Source organism: Nannobrachium achirus, assembly GCF_963921795.1.
Source record: "Nannobrachium achirus genome assembly, chromosome: 1".
NCBI lineage: Eukaryota > Metazoa > Chordata > Actinopteri > Myctophiformes > Myctophidae > Nannobrachium > Nannobrachium achirus.
The window spans coordinates 52,993,125-53,000,631 of NC_137810.1; positions in this window are offsets into that span (position 1 = coordinate 52,993,125).

The window sequence follows — 7,507 nt, forward strand, 5'->3', positions numbered from 1 at the left end:
ACAGAACTTACCACCGTACTCCATTATAAAGAAGCTCCAAAAAAATGACTTTGAATGTTAGTCTTTATTTGTGTGTACCAACCATTTACATGTAACAAAGCAATAAAGGAATTACACACTGTTACGCCCCAGTCTAGGGGTCTTGAGACACAACATGAAATAACTCTCCAACTCCCAAGTAGCCACACAAACCAAGGGTTATGAATGCACATTAAATTGAGGCTTTATTTACAAAATAGTAATGACAAATTAATGTGATTAGTAGAACATGGAATTAACAAAAATATACCAAAAGATATAGAGATAAAGGCAACTGAAGATAACTAAAGGGTGACTGAAGTAACAAATCAAAAGAAAATTTACCAAAAAAAAATCTTTCCTACCAAAATAGGGATGTCCTATATTATCTGCCGATATTAGCATAACAATTAATATCCAAAGAACAGCCCATCAGAAATGCTAAACAACACAAAGCATGATGGGATAGATGGCTTTGCTGGAGAACAGAATAATTGGTATCTCTGGATGTGTGACAAAATGGAGATTTCTCTCTTTTAACTTGACTTCAGATCTATGAGCTGAGTGTTAAAATGTTTTCATTTACTGTTTTCTATTGTTTTAGGGATTTTAGTGTTTTGATTTCAGTGGGTGGGGGCATGCGTACAAGTGGCTAAATATGTCTTTATAGACACAATAAGCCGTCAATTTTCCTTTGTTACTATTTACACCAGCCCCCATAAGTCACATCTGCCCATGAAAGATTGCGGTTCATTTTGGGAATGGGCTTATTGTGTCTAAAAAGACATATTTAGCCACTTGCATGCATGCCTCCATCATATCAAAATCGTTAAAATCACTAAAATGATAGAAAAAAGCAAATGAAAACATTTTTACTTTCATATTTTCTTTTCAATAATAACTATCTAAAATATGAACCCTTGTTGTAAAAAAAAAACCCAAGTTGTCCTTTAAGCACCACATGATAGAACACCACACCAAACCAGGTATGAGTAGCAGAAACCAGTCGTTGACACTCCGTCATAGGTGAATAGAACAACTTCTGTGGAATCCATCAATAGCTCACGTGAAGATGTACAATTTATTTGGCATTTCACTTTATGTACTTTGATATCACAAATAGGTAATGGGAGACCACTGCACATTTACTTTGGAAAGTAAAATATTAACAGTAAATGTGATGTAATTAAACGCTTATTCTGCTCTATAAAGCCAGTGCAGTAACTACCATTTTTGGACACACCAATACCACAAAGGACAATATGGTGTGTTATTGCATTCAAAATGGTATTTCCTGTGGTTGACAGAACTTACCACCGTACTCCATTATAAAGAAGCTCCAAAAAACTGACTTTGAATGTTAGTCTTTATTTGTGTGTACCAACCATTATTTACATGTAACAAAGCAATAAAGGAATTACACACTGTTACGCCCCAGTCTAGGGGTCTTGAGACACAACATGAAATAACTCTCCAACTCCCAAGTAGCCACACAAACCAAGGGTTATGAATGCACATTAAATTGAGGCTTTATTTACAAAATAGTAATGACAAATTAATGTGATTAGTAGAACATGGAATTAACAAAAATATACCAAAAGATATAGAGATAAAGGCAACTGAAGATAACTAAAGGGTGACTGAAGTAACAAATCAAAAGAAAATTTACCAAAAAAAAATCTTTCCTACCAAAATAGGGATGTCCTATATTATCTGCCGATATTAGCATAACAATTAATATCCAAAGAACAGCCCATCAGAAATGCTAAACAACACAAAGCATGATGGGATAGATGGCTTTGCTGGAGAACAGAATAATTGGTATCTCTGGATGTGTGACAAAATGGAGATTTCTCTCTTTTAACTTGACTTCAGATCTATGAGCTGAGTGTTAAAAGGTTTTCATTTACTGTTTTCTATTGTTTTAGGGATTTTAGTGTTTTGATTTCAGTGGGTGGGGGCATGCGTACAAGTGGCTAAATATGTCTTTATAGACACAATAAGCTGTCAATTTTCCTTTGTTACTATTTACACCAGCCCCCATAAGTCACATCTGCCCATGAAAGATTGCGGTTCATTTTGGGAATGGGCTTATTGTGTCTAAAAAGACATATTTAGCCACTTGCATGCATGCCCCCATCATATCAAAATCGTTAAAATCACTAAAATGATAGAAAAAAGCAAATGAAAACATTTTTACTTTCATATTTTCTTTTCAATAATAACTATCTAAAATATGAACCCTTGTTGTAAAAAAAAAAACCCAAGTTGTCCTTTAAGCACCACATGATAGAACACCACACCAAACCAGGTATGAGTAGCAGAAACCAGTCGTTGACACTCCGTCATAGGTGAATAGAACAACTTCTGTGGAATCCATCAATAGCTCACGTGAAGATGTACAATTTATTTGGCATTTCACTTTATGCACTTTGATATCTCAAATAGGTAATGGGAGACCACTGCACATTTACTTTGGAAAGTAAAATATTAACAGTAAATGTGATGTAATTAAACGCTTATTCTGCTCTATAAAGCCAGTGCAGTAACTACCATTTTTGGACACACCAATATATTTGTATACCACAAAGGACAATATGGTGTGTTATTGCATTCAAAATGGTATTTCCTGTGGTTGACAGAACTTACCACCGTACTCCATTATAAAGAAGCTCCAAAAAACTGACTTTGAATGTTAGTCTTTATTTGTGTGTACCAACCATTATTTACATGTAACAAAGCAATAAAGGAATTACACACTGTTACGCCCCAGTCTAGGGGTCTTGAGACACAACATGAAATAACTCTCCAACTCCCAAGTAGCCACACAAACCAAGGGTTATGAATGCACATTAAATTGAGGCTTTATTTACAAAATAGTAATGACAAATTAATGTGATTAGTAGAACATGGAATTAACAAAAATATACCAAAAAATATAGAGATAAAGGCAACTGAAGATAACTAAAGGGTGACTGAAGTAACAAATCAAAATAAAATTTACCAAAAACAAATCTTTCCTACCAAAATAGGGATGTCCTATATTATCTGCCGATATTAGCATAACAATTACTATCCAAAGAACAGCCCATCAGAAATGCTAAACAACACAAAGCATGATGGCTTTGCTGGAGAACAGAATAATTGGTATCTCTGGATGTGTGACAAAATGGAGATTTCTCTCTTTTAACTTGACTTCAGATCTATGAGCTGTAGTTCAATCAATCTAATTAACCAATATATCATTATTTTGATGTGATTTTCTGTTTTCATGTAAAAAAAATAAATAAATAAGAGTGGACAATATCGGTTATCGGTAAAAAACAAATCCACCAGAGAAGTCAAGTCAATATCGGACATCCCTAAAAATAACCAAAAAATATCATACCTCCCTAACTTAAACACTACTCATGATTAGAGTCATTAAGGTCACCCGAGGAATCCCTAATCCTTCAGAACAATGAAAGGGTTTCTCCCATGTGTTGATTTTCTGGTGGCTTTTAAGGCCCTTCATTTTAGAGAAATAGGTATTGTCCAAATTGATCACACATCCATATGGTCTCTCTCTGTGTGAATGTGTTGGTGGCTTTTAAGGTCTTTCTTTTCATAGAAGTGTTGTCCACACTGATCACATCCATAGGGTTTCTCCCCAGTATGAATCCTCTGGTGTCTTTTAAGGTTGAACATTTTAGAGAAGTGTTGTCCACATTGATCACAGCCATAGGGTTTCTCTCCAGTGTGAATTCTCTGGTGGCTTTTAAGATGGGACCTATGAGAGAATTGTTGTCCACATTGATCACACCCATATGGTTTATCTCCGGTGTGAATTTTCTGGTGGGTTTTAAGGGTGGACAAGGTAGAGAAGTGTTGTCCAGACTGGTCACAGCCATAGGGGTTTTCTCTTGTGTGAATTCTCTGGTGGCTTTTAAGGCTGGACAAGTGTGAGAAGTGTTGTCCACACTGATCACACCCATAGGGTTTTTCTCCAGTGTGAATTCTCTGGTGGCTTTTAAGACCGGACAAGTCAGAGAAATGTTGTCCACACTGATCACAGCCATATGGTTTTTCTCCAGTGTGGATTCTCTGGTGGATTTTAAGGCTGTCCAATCTAGAGAAGTGTTGTCCACACTGATCACAGCCATAGGTTTTCTCTCCAGTGTGAATCCTCTGGTGGCTTTTAAGGCTGTCCAATCTAGAGAAGTGTTGTCCACAATGATCACATCCATATGGTTTCTCTCCTGTGTGAATTCTCTGGTGGTTTTTAAGGCTGGACGATATAGAGAAGTGTTGTCCACACTCATCACATCCATATGGTTTCTCTCCTGTGTGAATTCTCTGGTGTATTTTAAGCTTGGAGATGCTCGGGAAGTGTTTCCCACACTGATCACAGGAGTGTTGTTTTTGCTTAGCCAACCTTCTTTTTTCATTCACCTCTGGTAGGACAGGGAGGCCGGGATGATGATGCAACACTATGGAAACAAGGACAAGGATTGTTGAGAGGTAGACAGTAAATCATGTTGTTAAGTTGTTAAAGGATAACTTCAACACATCTTCATAAAAGTATTCCTCACTAATGTTCACGATAAAATAGCACAATATTTTAACAACAAACAAAGTAATACTTAAATAATTTGCATTATTTGTTGATGAACTGTGGCGCATGAAAGCTACGATGAAACAACATGTGAGATTGTGAATTAAATAAATATAGAGGAAACCCAACAGGGTAAAGGGAGGTAGAGTAAGTAACATACCAAGTTCTTTGTTTTCCTCCTGTTCAGCTGAGTTGAGTTTGAGAGAGTTCATCTTATCCTGAAGTCTGGAGTCCACAGTCAGATCTGATCAGAAATGATTGATATCCTGGAAGACTTGTGGAGAAATGACACAGACCAACTCCTCTTATACTAGAGAGTCTGGGGTGAAAACATTAACTGCTCTGAATGATTGGCCATAGACAACAATAGAACCATCTCTCCACCAATCACAATCTAGCATACTATGCTCCACCCCTCCCTCCTCCCCCCAGACATGCTCTATGCAACCTTCTACAAAAGTGGTAACGACATATCTATCTGTGACCAGGGCACTTAGGCCCGGAAACAGGCAACCAGTCTAACCAATGCAATTTCACCCAGAGAATACCTTAAACAAAAATTCTTCAATCAATCAATGTACATTATTGAATACCCAGCAACAGGTTTGATAATAATGAAATGGGAGCTGAGATGTGTGGTTCCAGTTTAAAAAGAGAACATTTGTTTTATTTGTAATTCAAGTATTCAAAGTATACTGTCAAACTGCAAAGATGGAGAGCAGAAATATATTTATTTCTCAATTACAAAAGACTATATTTAAAACTTTATTACCTAAATACTTTCAATATCACCAAGGGTTAAGATAGCTCACAATATTGTATTGGTAGGCAGGTGTGCCGAGGTGTCCTACACACAGGAGGTTGGCAAGGAGTGATGGGAGAGAGGGGAAAGGTCTAAAGCACACACACTTCAGTCACTCTGCAAAGACAAGAAAATACTATTAACACTCGCAATAAAATAGGAATAAGCATGCAGCAAACAGATATCATGCACTATAGCACTAAAACCCCAAATGTAGCCTACCACCTGTGACCAACCACCTGTGGACTAACTCTGGCCTGCCTGTCCCACCAGCATGGCCGGAGCCAAATATCTCCTAAATCCTTATTAAGCTATAGTACAGTATATGAACTAAACAGCTGGTTTACACAAAGGCTATTAATAACAAAACAAATTAAAACAATAAAACAATACCACAAATACATCATAGGCAGCCCTTTACCTCAGATTGAGAAAAGCCCAGCACTCCACTATCCCATGAAGCCGCACTGCACTGAACCAATTGGAGCTGAAAAGCACCACATGCGAGCATATGAGGCTATGGCGTGGGAGGCCACGCAATCAGCGCTCCCAACTGGTCCACGGGCAGCATACAACTGAAACAGGAGCTTGGAGCTATAAAAAACAGCAGTTCCACATACAATGATGTGAAGCTGTGAAGGAGACAGATGGGGGAAATCAGCCTAGCGGCTAGCCCATGGTGGGATTCCCACTGTCGGATGCCTGCAAGATTAAGGAACATTCAGATTTTGCTCATAACTTTACATTTACAAAAACACTGGTCAAGACCTTGCACACTGCATACCATCAATGACATCTTGCACCTACAACCCAACACGCCACCAGGCAAACACAACAAACAAACCAGCCAGCCACACTGATGATGGCTGGGTGTGGCTCCCCTTTATACAGCCAGCAGACAGGTGACTCTCAGCTGTCCTGAATAGTATTGGTTAATTAGGAGAGTCACATGACATAATAAAATGCTCAACCCACTACATATCTATGACAAAAATATCAATATACAATGTTTAATTTGTCAGAAAACAGAAGTTATCAAGTATCATTGGAGATACTGTTCCTACGAAACAGTGTGGGCTCGATCGTACTATATATTCCTACTACTATATTCTGCAGTGTGCTAACTGTCATGTGAATCTCAACCAATACTCCAGCTAACACCACTCCCAGATTTTCCGCACCTCATTGGCTAAGGTCATTGGCTAAGGGCCCTGTCTTTGTACTGTCTGCGATGGAACTCACGCGACGGAACTCACTCTATCAATAATGAAGATAACATACTGGTCTCGCCTTTCAGGCGAGCCCACAATTAAGGGAGCAATATTGAAGATATATTGCGAGCCCACAATTAAGGGAGCAATATTGAAGATATATTTGCCATTCACCCCTATTTGGAGTTACATTATGGCAATGGTGGATACAGTAGGCTACTCAAAATGCTTAATTAAGTAAAAGTATCAATACTGCAATGTAGAAATACTCTGTAACAATTGAAAGTAAGGAAATTGTGTCCGGTAAAATGTACTTGATTAAAAGTACAAAAGTATTGGTATCAAAACTATTAAAGTACAAAAAGTAAAAGTACTCATTATGCAGAATGTCCCATTTCAAGTTTTCAAACGTGTACAAATAATTGTAATCGGCTCTTTTTAAATTGCCTAAAGGTGGTTAAAGGTGATACACCATGCATTTAAAAAGTATTTATGTCATATTGTTTATGTCCCAAAAACGTTTTTCAAAAGGTTTGAGGCTAAATTACCACTCCTGAATACACCAACACGGAGCTAGAAAGGAACGCCCATAAACGTCACATCCGCTTTGAGCGTGGGGGAAAACAAACCGCCTTTCCCCATTGAGTTAATACAGCGTAAACAGTACACTATCGTTTTAATCACGTTCAGAGCGATTTTTTTGGACGATAAAACACTCGACAGCCAAGAAAAATCCATCAGAAGGACTTCTGGAACGCAATCGTTCACTCGCCGTCGTAAAGTTCATTATTATTAAGATAACAAGCCTATTATGGATGACTGATTGATTGATTGAACGCACCGCTGTGCAGCACGGAGCTACTGTACCTCGCCACCTCGTCT